Consider the following 13,583-nt stretch of genomic DNA (forward strand, 5'->3'; position numbering starts at 1 on the left):
GTGAGAGAAAGAAGCATGTGAAAACTGTCATGTGAGAGTCTGCTGAAAATTCTCCTGGAGTTCAGAAGGGGTAAAATTAATGAGGAGTGGAGAAAAGTTTCCTAAAGGAAACGTATTTGAGGAAGATCTTAAAGGATGAGAGAACTTCGAAAATGGAAGCTAAGAGGAGGAATGAACAAACTGTGTGTGAGAAGCAATGAGGTAAATGTAGTTTAAATAAATGATTTACAGAGTAAATAAAAGAGGACAGGCTGAGATCTTCAAGCACCAGATTAGGAAGGCCTGACTTCCCTCCAGAAGCAATGAGACTGGGAGGAGTTGGGCAGAAGACAAGCACGCCTTTACCACAGCCAGCCTCCTTGCAGTGTGCAGTCTGTAGATATGAGGTAGAAAGGAAGGCTCAGCACTAGGTAAGGAGACCTTCAAGATATGATTCTTGCCTCCTCTGGCCCCACATCCTCCTTTCCACTTCACGCTCCAGCAAATACCTAAACCGCAAGGACTACATAAGCACACCCTGCTCCCTTGTACCCCCTGGCAAGCTTCCCACACTGTCTCCTTTGGGATATTCTCTCTCCACCACACTGGTCCATATGGCGATGTTCTACTTCTTCATCTCCACTCAAATACCATTTTCTCTATGAAGCATTTCCTCACTCCCTTAACCCAGTTTAGCTGCTCTTTTTCCTATGTGTAATAGATATTTAGTATATAGCTCCATCACAGCAACAATTTTTGCATAATCATCTCCCACCTATTGTATTAGAACACCCTTGATGTTATTCCAGAGCAATCTTAGCACATGTGAGAAGGACAATACATGAATGAATGAGGAAATGAACAAGCTAAATGGTCCTATATATAAACAAAAGAAGGAAGAAAGAAAAGCCTGGAAAAGGATAGTCATAAGTGAAAAGTTTAGTAAAAATATGAAAGAATTATGAAAACTTGACAGAGTTTAGTGATAACTAAATATAGGGGAAGCAAAAGAGAGCAGAGAATTCCAAGCATCTGAGGTCTCTGCCAGAAACCTATTGCATTTCTTCTTTACTTTCATATTATCACCTGAAAGCACTGAATATAAACTCATTAATTTAAAAGAAACAAAGAAGGATCATCAGGAAATAGAGGCAGAAGGACCCAGAGAGAACAAACACTAAGATTCACATTTTAACTTACCAATGTACAAACAATTTCTGAGAAAGTCTGATGGAGTCTTGATTCAAAGTATAATTTCTTTAATTAAAATATTTCTCATATATCATAAATATATTCTAATTTTAGAGGACTAAAAAAACCTACCATGTTAATTACTAAATAAAAGAACATAAAATCATTTTCTTTTTTATAAAATCAGAGTTTAATAATGAATATATTATTATCAATTCCATGAGCTCTCACATCAGAATTTTCAAACATCTAAGATTAGTGAAACTGGAGAAAGAAAATGGAAAGGGGAAAAGACTAAGAAATAATAAATTAGTTTTTAGTTTTCAAAAAAATTAAAAGGTCTTATTTCTGCTTTATTTTCTCTTTAATAGTAGAAAAGTATTAGGTATACATAAAATAACCTAGTTATTAAAATAAGATTTATTAGAATGCTATAATTGTAATAATGCATAATTTAGAATACTTAGCAATTTTTAAGGACAGTTTAATGGCCAGAATGCAAATGCTAACCAAACTCTACATGTAATTGTCTAAGGGCTATTCCACCATCACTCTGATTTGGTTATTGTGTGACCAGTACAAATAAATTGTTTTATGAATTTGCAAATGAATTTCAATGAAGCCCTGAAGACATTTTCATAAACCAAACAAGGAGATTCACACACAGGGTAAGGTACAGAAGGCCTCTAATCGAGGGAAGAAAGCTCTTGAGCAAAACAGAAAAGAAAAGTAAGCAGTGGAGGCACCAAGATGAAGTTATACTTCCATACATGGCATTTGGTGGAACCGTGTTGGCATGCATCTCATATACCATAAATATTTGTTATTTGATTTACCAATTTTCTTAGGACTAATGCTAGTGTGAAAAATGCTAAAATGAATTTTTATTTTCATTTTCATTTGCTACTGTCTGTCATCATCTTATAAATCCAGAGCTGTCTAGTCAATGTTATCACTTGGCCATGGGACAACCTGCAGCCCCACCACTGGGAACAGAAAAGCTTCTCAGGGGCTGAAAAGCCTGTATGTAAGTTATCCCAGCCCTCCTGCTGCGCAGCCTTGGGGAGGCCAGGGCCTGAGCCACAATGTCAGGACCTAGACCTTGGCCTGCCTACCTGCTGCTCTAACCCAGGGGCTGCAAAGAATTCACAAGATTTCTAAAGATGCTTATTTCACTCCCAGGAGGAAACCCACCACTGGCCTTTGACTTCACTCAGTAGGTGGCTTCTTTTTGGTATAAAAAGGTAATCCTGTCCTAGAAGAAACAGTCCATGTCCAGAAAGCTCTACCCTTACAGGAAATAAGGGTCTTCTAAATACACATGTCGAAAGAATGGATCCTTTAAGTGGTACTTTGAGACAGTATCTTCATATTTATCAACATCCAAATCTAAATACTCAGAAGATAGCTCCTAAGAATTCTGAGCTAACTCGGAAGCATAGAGATAAGAGAAGACACAACTAGAGCAGATTGGTTCAGGACAGAATCTATAGGTTAGTGCTAGAGAAAAGAATGTTAAATTTAATAAGTGCAAAGCAATGTAGTTGGAAAGAAAGAATAGCCTGACTAAGTATGATTTAAATGGTACTGAATTAGCTGGAAAGATATTTTGATGTACTGATAGAGGCAGCATGTAAATTGGCAGTTCAGCCTGTGATGTTAACAGAGGAAGTGTGACTTGCTCCCACAGAGGGCTGTATTTTATAAACATTCAACTTGCTATTACTTTTAAAGGAAAAAACTTATTACATGTACAATGTTGGTTAATTAACTACCCTGAAAATACAAGGTCACTGGACAAGAGGTTAGCATAATACCTGCCAACCTGTGGTCACTGCACTTTGTTTTTTCAAATTAAATTTGACCATGGCCATTCTGTTCTTTTCCATTCATCCATTCAACCATTCCTAACAATAGGCACTGTGCTAGTTTCTTTAGAAGATAAAAAAGAAACTAAGTTTCCTTCTCTTAGATAGTGTTATGGGTTGAAATGTATGCTCCAAAATGATATCGATGTCCTTATTTCTTGTATATGTAAATGTGACCTTACATAGGAGTAGAATCTTTGCAGCCAGTCAAATTATAATGAGTCATTTAAGTGGTCACTAATCCAATATGATAGGTTTCCTTAGGAAAAGGGGAAATTTGAACACAGAAATAGACAGGCATAGAAGGAAGACAAAGTGAAAATACAGGAAGAAGATGGCCATCTACACTCCAGAAATCCCTGACACTGCCAGAAGCTAGGAGAAAGGCATGGAACAGATTCTCCCTCACAAGTCTCAGAGGTAACCAGCCCTGCTGACAGCTTGATTTCAGACTTGTAGCTTCCAGCATCCTAAGATGGTAAGTGTCAGTTGTTTTAGCCACCCAGTTTATGACACTGTGTTAGAACCAGCAGAGGAAACTAATACAGATTGGGTCACAAAAGAAGCGAGGCCAATGACAAAAGTGTCCTGGTCAACAGAATTTGTGTGGTTCTATCTACAGATACTTTGACTCAGTTAATGGGGCCAGGTTTAGTCACTGGACCACAGATCACTCACTACGTTCTACATCTGTTCCATAAAGGCTATCAAAAAAAAAGCTAGTTTATATCCTATATAGTGCGGACCCAATGGGGGCTGTTTAATCCTCTAAAAAGGTGATTAGAAAGAAACAGAAGCAATAAAGGTTAATGGAAAATTAATCTTGGTGGCCTATATGGGCAATTTAAAGTTGTGGGAGATGCATTTATTTAAAAAGAAAATTCAAAGAACATTTAGAACAGCTACTTTAGATAAGGGGACAGAGATAATACTTTATTTTGAAGAGTTTCAGTATTCACATATTTACACAAATGTCGAAAAGATAAAAGCCTTCTGATAAGGTAATATAGATGAACAGTACTAGTAATAATTCTAACTTAACTCTGAATACAAAGAGATTTCAGGTGACAAGCCCTGTTTCCTTACTGGTTGTTTACAGAGGCCCTGTGGCAGGTACTTGCAGATGCTCCGTGAATGCACGCTAGTTCACTGAGATCACCTGTGGGAGGCGTTCTGCACCTCAGGCGTAAGTGAGGGAAACACGCAAAGGGCATGATGTCAGGGGTATAATTCAGCTGAATCACTTCTCACACAGGGACAAACAGTGGCTGTTAGGCCTGCTCGTCACTGGCTGTGCATGACCTCCATCCCTTTACCTGAACACAGTGAGCTCCCTCTCCTCCATGTGTTATAAATATGATATCATGCTGGCTGCAAAGGACCTGTAAAATAAAGGTCATCTTGTTAGAAAAAACTTCAAACATCAAATTCAAAGAGCTGTTTGAACATATGTAAGCAAGATGCAAGGTTTCACTTGCAAAGTTCAAGTTAAACATTGCCCTATCCTATTTCCAGTCATTCTAATCGACTGCCCTTGGAGAAGGTCTTTGCATGGTGCTAACCTGGGAACAATCAATAAATGTGACGGTCTCATCATAAACACAGCCCTTGAACTGTCAATCTTTCAAAGAATATTTTTGCTTTAAAAGTAGTCCTGGTTGACAAAGTAGTGACATCAAGCACAGCACAAGAGTAGAACCAGGGCCTCCAAATCTGAGGAAGCCTAAATAAATGGTGCTGTATATTAAGTAAGGGCACTATAACCAAAAGTATCTTTCCAAAGCATTTTTGGGGGCTGATCAATATAGGATTACTATTTTTAAGTAAATAAAGGGAAAGACTTCTTGCAAATTTCTAAGTTGAAATAAGAGTTAGAAACTTAGAAGTCTTCTTTCAGAAAATGTGTTGGCTGAAAACTATAAAAATGCATGTAGATATTTTCATAGAGTAAATCTCAACTTGACTTTTTAGGAAGTACTTTAAAGCCTTGTTATTCAAGTCGGGTCCATGGACCAGCAACTTTGGCATCGCAAAGGAGCCTTAAATGCCAAATCTGAGAACCCATCTGAGACCTACTGAAACAGAATCTGAATTTTAACAAGATCCTTGGGTGATTCCTATTCACATTAAGGTCTGAGAAAGATGGTTTTGAAATGCCTTTGCATCTGGCCTAAAGTACTACAATCACAAGGAATAAGCTGCGTGAAACTCCAAGACCACCCTCTAGTGTATCCAAGAGTTAAAAAAGAATCATAATCCCTTTAATATGGTCGCATGAATCTGGGGTCCTACTAGTTTTCCCAGAAATCTACTGCTAGCCAAGTCAACATTTCTTTTCCAGGACATGTAGGCTAATGTAAACTGATATTAAAAAGCATAGCTGGTTCTAGAAGAATTCTGTTTTGTACTCAAAAATATCATAGGCTATTCATTCATTCCATAACTAGTTAGTGAACATCTACTTAGATGCTCCATAATGGCCATCATGTATGTAAAGAGCTCAAGTCTAGTGGAATGGTAGGAAATTACAACATGGAATGGTGGCTCTAGTAAGGCAATGTCAGCACAGGAAGTTGGCATGCAGAGGAGAACACTGGTGCACACTCAGAAAGCACCTGACCCAGACCTGGAGCAGTGCTGAGAAGGCTTCCTGAGCTGAACTTCAAGAAAAGAAGAAAGTTTTACCAAGAAGCAGCCCACCTATAGGCAGAGTGAGTGTGGTGTTGGGTTAGGGGAAGTACCCAGGCCAGCAATGAAGGAGTCAACTACCTTAGTTAGAAAAAATACTGGAGTGTGATTTTATAGTTTTTTTTTCAACTGCTCCGAATATTTGTATGCATGAGCTACAAATCTGGCAGCCCTTAGGAACATTTTTTCGCTTTCAACTCTGCTATCTGTAGACAAAGAGGAATAGCAAATACCAAATGCAAGAAGCACTGACTGAGAAGTCTGCTGAATGTTGCAAGGAGGCAGGGCAACCAGAACTGTGCCTCCACCACATTTGCTATTTGATCACAGAAAGTGTCACTGAAACTGCAACCAGCAATACAGAGACCATAAAGAAAATCACCATAAATATACAAGGAGAATGTGCTGGGGCAGGGACCCTGGCTATTTGGAAGGTGCAAAGCTGGGAGCAACTGAGGGCTTCAGTGTGAGCATGGTGTGCACACCCCTCTCTGCGCCTGTCTCTACTTCCTGCATTTAAATAGTTCTTAACTGGCCTCCTTCCCCTCACTTACTCTTGTGATTTCTCTGACTCATTTTCCTTCTCCCTTACTACCTCCAAGTACCCTCCAATCTCTAATTCAACTCTCTTCTTTTCCTTTTCAGTCTGCCTGCTTTTTCACAACCTCCTTTTGGGACAAGGAGATAAAAGAGAGAAAAAAGACAACTGAATCTCTTTCTACTTTTTTTCCTTAATCTTTTATTCCCTTCTCTCCACTAATATCCCATATGTCTATTCTCCCGTTCCATGCTCTCTTTCCTATCCTAGAGTCGGACCTCTCTTATGAGTACGCAGCCAGTTCTCCCAAGAACAGAGCTTAGAAATGACAAGAGAATTGCTGGACTCTTCTACTGCTCCACTGTCATCCCTGGACTTCTCAGAATCTCCTAACCTGCTGTCAGATTAACAGTTGAGAAGAAATAAATACCTTGGAAATGTAGGAAGCTAGCATTTTCTTAGCATTTTTAAAAATGCAGAACAATTCTGGAATATTCAGCTGCTGTGCTGAATAGGTACAAGATGTAAAATATACAAGGCAAAAGGGTTTCATTTCATCCCTGGTTTTCCCTAAGTGCATTCCCTCCAACCCACCATGAAGCCAACCCAATAATTTGTGCAGATCCCCAGACCCTCCCAGAATGACTGAAATGTGCCTCATTACCAGCCCAAGGCAGGTGAATGACACAGGTTGGAGTTAACGAAGTGCTTCTTGACAAAGATACAATGCAGCACACAAAAGGGCTCATTTAATGCCTCATGAGGAAGCCTTACAAGTTATAGCTTAATAAATATATGAAGATTATTATAATACAGAAAATGTCTGGTACCACTTCACACATGAAATGCACTTATAGAGAAGTCCATAGAGGAGGCTATGATACAGCAATCTCCTTGAATTGCAGAAAAGCAATTTGGTTTTCCTGAGACATTTCACTCGATTTTCAACCCGTCAACTATCAGCAAACTTTGTAGGCAAATCTTTTATCCCAGCCCCTAGATGTAGTATATGTCCTTGGCACATAGTATATGCTCCCAAAATATTTGATGAATGATGAGTTAATTAACCAAACAATCAACTGGCCAATCATTGTAAGCCTAAGACACAGCAGACTTGAGTAGCTTGAAGTAAATACTATCACACACTAATGCTCTTTGAAAATTTCCCCTAGCCTTTTGGCATTGTCACCTAATCATAAGGACAACATAGGGTCTTGGGTACAACTCACCTCCAAGAACTGGAATGGGAAGAGGGGCTGACTGGGCAGACATTGAGTAGTCAGATGTGACAATTAATATTCTAACAGCAAATGAGCAAACAGAAAAACTCTAAAAAGCATACAAAAGTTGTAAAAAGTACAGTTGTTGGATAAATCAGCCAACCCATCCATTCATTCCCATACTTCATACATACCCCTGTGTTACTGATGGTCTCATCACACTCTTACACTTCTTCCACACTTTCTGAGTCACACACATGAGGGAGTGAGGACCTGCTCACAGCCCACCACGTTTCCCTAGGGAAGTCAAGAAAATTCCAGACTTGGCTTCATTCTGTAGACTGGAAAAGGAGTTATAACCCTCAATGGGATAATGGGATGTGGAGTCATGACAAGTTGAGCTGTACCTAAATAGAACCTGAGGAGTCCTCACCTCTCTGGAGTCACCTCAGGCAGGAATCAGGAACCAGGTTAGCAGCTCCCTGGAGCAGGGAGTACAAATCACTCCGTATCAGTCAAACAAGTTAGAGGCAGAGCAGGCTTAGCCAGCAGTGGTCATTTGTTATATCTTGCTCTGAATCTCTTAATAATTTAGAAAATGTATTTTATTATATGTCATCAACAGTGTTCAGAAAATTAGAATTCATTTTCTTCATGTTAAAAACTATGAGAGGTTCTTTATAACATTAACATTATGAACATATCCTTAGGTTGAGATGGTTACCCCTCCAGAACTCTTCAAAAACCTATCCAACAACCCTATAGAAAAAGCCTCTGTTGCTACCGCTCACCTCTGTCACCCTTTCAGGCTTGAATCAGCTTAAACAGATACCTGCACTCACATCTGAAAGGAGGGTGTGACCTCTTGAAGAAAACGCTGTGACAGCTCTAGGACACATGTATTTTAATTTAAGTTTGACCCACATTTAAATGACCCACTGATGGAAAAAGAAGAAAATATTTTTAAAAATGCCTAGATATTGCTTACATTACTACATCTGTATATCATGAGACCTAGATATGTTACTATTAAACAAACAGGGTTTTCTAATAATAAGGAACTGAAGAAAAGATGGCATATTCTAGTTCTTTTGCCCCTAAATTTCACTGTGAGATTTCCAGCCTCACAGTTGCCTAGCTATATTAGAACCACAGCACTATTATTTCAGTCTCATCTATACTTATCATTATAAGTAATATGAGGAAGAAAAAATAGTTGCATTGGTCATCTGCATTCACTACCTCACGTTCTACAGCTATGTTTTTGCACTGGGTGTTAAGGACGGCAAAGCAGGTGGGGGTAATCCGTTACCACCCAAAGCCAGTTCAGAGTGCCCTCTCCTGCTTGGAGCCACGTGGTGTATTTTCCAGATCAATTCCCTGTTCAGTTTCACTAGCACCTCAAATCTTTGGATTTCTCCTATTATCATTTCAGTAAGCTACTATTTATAGAAAGGTTAAAAAAAACTACCTCCCCACATTTGCGTGCATGTGTGTTTATATTTGTGTCTCATCTTTCATGATTTCAAAGCAGAACTCAAGATCAAGTACTCAAACAGTACAAACAAAACAAGGGCTACAGAACGAAAATGGATCAATCAAGGGGTACTCCTTCAACCACTTCCACATCCCTGCAAGATACAATCTAGATCACCTACTTGTCAGTCCCTCAATCCACCCAAGCCTTTCATTAAACAGACCTTCCTGACAGAGGGGACTGGGTGAATGCCTCTGTAAGAGATCACCACATTATTTTCATAGTTTACAAGGATAAAGCAATTACAGCTTCAGTCGTTCATGAATAAAGCCTCTTTAACATTTTAATGAGAACATTAAACTCAGCTTCACTTGGTTTGGCCTCCCTAGAAAGTCTGTTAGCCTGAGAGAAAGTTTCTTTAAAAAGCAGTAATGAAATTGCAGGCCTGTCTGTGCCCCACAGGGCATGACTGGGCCACAAACACTGGCTGCATTATTTTTCTCCTGAACTAGCCTATATGTTTTGATAAGACTACAGTTTGGTAAATGAGAGAAGGCACCTGAAGAAATACCTTCCTCACTGCAGTATTTGTGTGCTTGTGTATGCTCATTCATTTTATATCTGACTTGTCTCCTAATTTGCTTTTTATGTTAGACACAGCTTTGAGTACAGCGTGTGACTCAATAAATGTTAAATCATACTTTTCTGCTATTTTCCCTTAATCATTTTCTACTGCTTCTGTTCTCTCTTGCAACGTGACTGATTCCCACTAAGGCTACCAACTGCTATTCGCCAGAAGACCCATTAAATTCAGCAGACAACTAAGAGAGCTTCAGAAGCCAAAGGTGAACAAGAAATAATTCTGAGACTCTGTGACTTAACATGAATGTCTGCTCCTTCCTATGAACAAAACCTGGAACAGTGTAGATGAAAGAGTGTGTCGCCTTGAAAACCAAGTAGGAGAGAAGAATAAAACTAAAGGAGATTAATATTCAGGTCATTCATGCATTGAATTCTTCAAACATTTATTGAGCACTTACTATGCACTAAGAACTATTCTAGATACTTGGGGTACAGCCAGAAATAAGCAGACAAGACTACACTGCCCTAGAACTTAAAGATCTAGTGAAAGAGAAGGCAATAAACAAAAAAAAGAAATGTCGGAGGGTATACAAAGATCACACAACAGTATGATAAGATAAGAAAGCCTAGTTAAAAGGGGTAGACAGGAAAAGCCACATGGAGCAAAAAGCTACAACAAATCCTTAAGGTCATGAAAAGACATGTAGAAAGCTTAAATGTATATTACAAAGTGAAAGAAGCTAATCTGAAAAGGCTACATACTGTCTGAGTCCAACTATATGACATTCTGTAAAAGCCAAAACTATGGAGACAGTAAAAAGAGTGGTTGCCAGGGGTTGGGAAGAGGGAGAGGACAGGAGGAACACCAAGGATTTTTAGGGCAGTGATATTATTCTGTATGAGACTGCATAATGTGGATACACGTCACTATACTTTTGTCAAATGCCATAGAATGTACAACACAAAAATGAACCCTAAGGTAAACTATGGACTTTGGGTGATAATGATGTGTCAATATAGGATCATCAATTGTCACAAATGCAATTCTGTAATATGGGATTTCCTTTGTGGGAGAGACTGCATGGTTGTGAGTGGGAGGGGCAGGAGTGGAAATATATGAGAACTCTTTCCTTTCTGTTCAGTTCTGCTGTAAACTTAAAACCATTACAAAAAGTAAAGTCAATTTGTTTAATCCCTGAAATAAGAAAGAGTATGGTGCTGAAAAACTGAGAGGAGTCCAGCTTCCTAGAGTACAGTGAACAAGGAAGAGAGGAGAATGACATCAAGGTGAGCCAGGAGGTCAGGGGTGAAAGTTTGAATCTCACTGTAAAAGCACCAGGAGCCAGTGACTAGTTTTAATCAGGGCTCATCATAGTATGTTTTATGTTCCTGAAAGGTCACTGTGGCTACTGTGGGAAAACGGATTACAGAGAGGCCATCAACAGAGGCTGACGATGCTTTTCTGGTCGAGGGTAGTAGAAGTGGGTGGATTTTGAAAGAAGAGTTGACATGATTGGTGATGGATAAACTGGGTATGGGGATGAGGGAGAAAGAGAGATTAAAGATGATTTCTGAATGGGAGGAAATGCCATTCACAAAGATGGGGAAGATCCTTGGGGAGCCACCCACAAAGACTGCACAGGTGCCATGTATGTGATAGAGAAGTGGGGGCAGTGGTAGTGCTCAGGTCACCAAGAGACATCAAGTTCCACTTGCTTGACCCCTGCCTTAATGTGAACAGCGAATGTACATGTGTGTGATATATATATATGCACACATGCACTCACATTCACATAAACACATACAATGCTTAATAGATTTTTTTGCAATTCAAAGCAAATTTGAAATCATTTGAACAATCTTTCAAGGAATAAAGAGAAAGAATTGTTTTTATTTCCCTTAATTTGCAAGGAAGCTAAGGGCAAATGAGGTGAAGAGTCTTACCAAAGGTCACATCACAAGTATCAGCAGAGCAGAAGCTAGGAACCAGGTTTCCTCCCAGGAGGTCACACCACGCACTACACGCTTCTGTGTATCATCCGGAATGCGCAAGGAGCCCTGAAGGGCTGTTCTCAGGGCCAGAGCACATTCTGGATGAGGTAAGGCGGTTGCTGCCTTTCACTCATCCTGTCTGGATGCTTTTTAAATAATCTATAAAATGCAGCTAACCAAACTAAAACATCAGTAACACAAAAGCAAACCTTACATAAAGCAAATCAAATATTAGAGTTCAACATGACATTTTTAAACTGCATTTTAATGATGCACAAGGTCTCCCATGCACAGACCCTCCTGCGGGTCACAGAGATGAAGCTCCTCATGAGCAGAAGGGACACACGTGCGCATGACTCACCGGCATAACTCTGGAATTCCTCACCTATTCTTTAGAGAAGTGTGCCAACAGCACTGAACAAATTTCTGGAAAAAGGAAAACAAAAACACTGGAACCAAAGAGTTGATAGGTCTGGTCTTTGTAACATCATTTAGAGGAGTAAAATTCAGCTAGGTGAAATTACCACTAAAATAATTCAGATCATATTTAAAGAAGACAAACACTGGGGGCAGGACTGGGAGGCCTGGACATGCTGTTTGGGCTGTGTAACACCTATACACGTTTTAAAAATAGGTTTCATTGTGCCAGGCTCTCTCTCAGAAGCTCTGAGGACTCCCACCTCGCAATATTTCGAAGTCTGCAAGGGAAACAATGAGGAAGCTTCTGCCCGTGTTTGTCCCTGTGAGTCATACACTCTGTGTTCTTACTGAATGTAGGTTGTTTGTTTTCTTGTTGATGTGCAGACTTCCTCTCTACTGCATTTCTCTATTAACGTTTCTCCAAAGGACCCCTGCACTGCCAAGCACGGCCCGCTAATGGGTAATGTGGTAACAGCGGCACCCCAGTAACCGGACAGCGAACACCCACAGAAGGGCGTGCGGGAGAAGGGGAAGGAGACGCCTGGTCAACTGCAACCTGTCCTCCAACCTGGAGACTCAGAAAATCACTCTTCAGGGCTGAACTGTATGTAAAGGTGCGAATCGCTGTCCTCTACACCGATTCACTTGCCAAATGCTGCCAGGAAGGTAAGTGAGTGATATGCTCTCAGCACACACAAGAGGAGAGTTGACACTTGCCCTGTTGTTAGATAAACACTCAGGTGACTCACTCTGAACCTCCCCACAGGTTCTCACCAGGGTTCCATTCACATCAAAATCCTCTACCCAGACCTATCCCCCATCCACTCTGCCCGACAAAACCCTTTTTATTGTTTGGCTACATCATACCATTAAATTTGTCTTTTTGGTAGTGTGGTGATTGAGATTTGTAAAGAGTGCAAGACAGATGCTAAGAGGGAAGGCAAACTGGGGGTAATTCCCAGGGGACCTGACTCAGTCTGCTTCCAGGAGCCCATTTCAGTGACCAAGACAGCCCAACGGTGGGAGGCTTGGAGAGCAGACAAGCACACCAGGAGGAGGGTCCAAAGGGAAGCAGTGGATTAGAAACCCGGGAGGCAGTCAGGGGGGCTGGCTTCTGACACCATGGGGCACCTTAGAGGCAACTTCAGATGCTGGAGCAGAAGACTGCGAGGATGCAGTGTTACCTGCCTCTGGACACAGTGAGCAACTGTGTAGGCAAATACAAGGCAAATACTGACACTCCTCTCCCATTACAGCCAAAACAACCTCTCTCTATAGTTGTGTTTTCTCTATTTTTCTTTCCTTCACAGCTTGAGCCCAATATTAAATGTCCTACCATCCTTAATGACACTTAAAACCCTGGCTAATTATCATAGTGATAGTCCTATAAAGATATATACATAAATGCACATTATAACTTTCTTTACAAAGCTTTTTTTCACATCTATTTTGTCATTGAATTCTCACAACCTATGTGACATAAACACTATTAAATAAATAAATAATTTTTGCACAATGCTACACAAGTGAAAGAACCTTCATTCAAACCCAAATTTTCTGACTTGAGATCTTGTACTTTCCAGAATATGCTGCTAGTATATTTCTTTTTCTTAACTCTATGTGCTGCA

At 40.1% G+C, this 13,583-nt stretch overlaps 1 protein-coding gene across 15 annotated transcripts in view; it reads right to left on the minus strand.

The window, feature by feature from the left end:
• Positions 1-13,583, minus strand: part of ENOX1 (ecto-NOX disulfide-thiol exchanger 1) — a 554,315-nt gene that overhangs the window by 420,243 nt on the left and 120,489 nt on the right. For 11 of the 15 annotated variants that reach the window (XM_073212579.1, XM_037002114.2, XM_073212580.1 and 8 more), the window contains one exon: positions 4,355-4,420. The exons of the other annotated variants lie outside the window; for them this stretch is intronic. The gene's annotated coding sequence lies outside the window, so the exon portion shown is untranslated. The remainder of the gene's footprint in view (positions 1-4,354; positions 4,421-13,583) is intronic. 15 annotated transcript variants of the gene reach the window in all.

This window comes from Manis javanica, chromosome 9, assembly GCF_040802235.1.
Source record: "Manis javanica isolate MJ-LG chromosome 9, MJ_LKY, whole genome shotgun sequence".
NCBI lineage: Eukaryota > Metazoa > Chordata > Mammalia > Pholidota > Manidae > Manis > Manis javanica.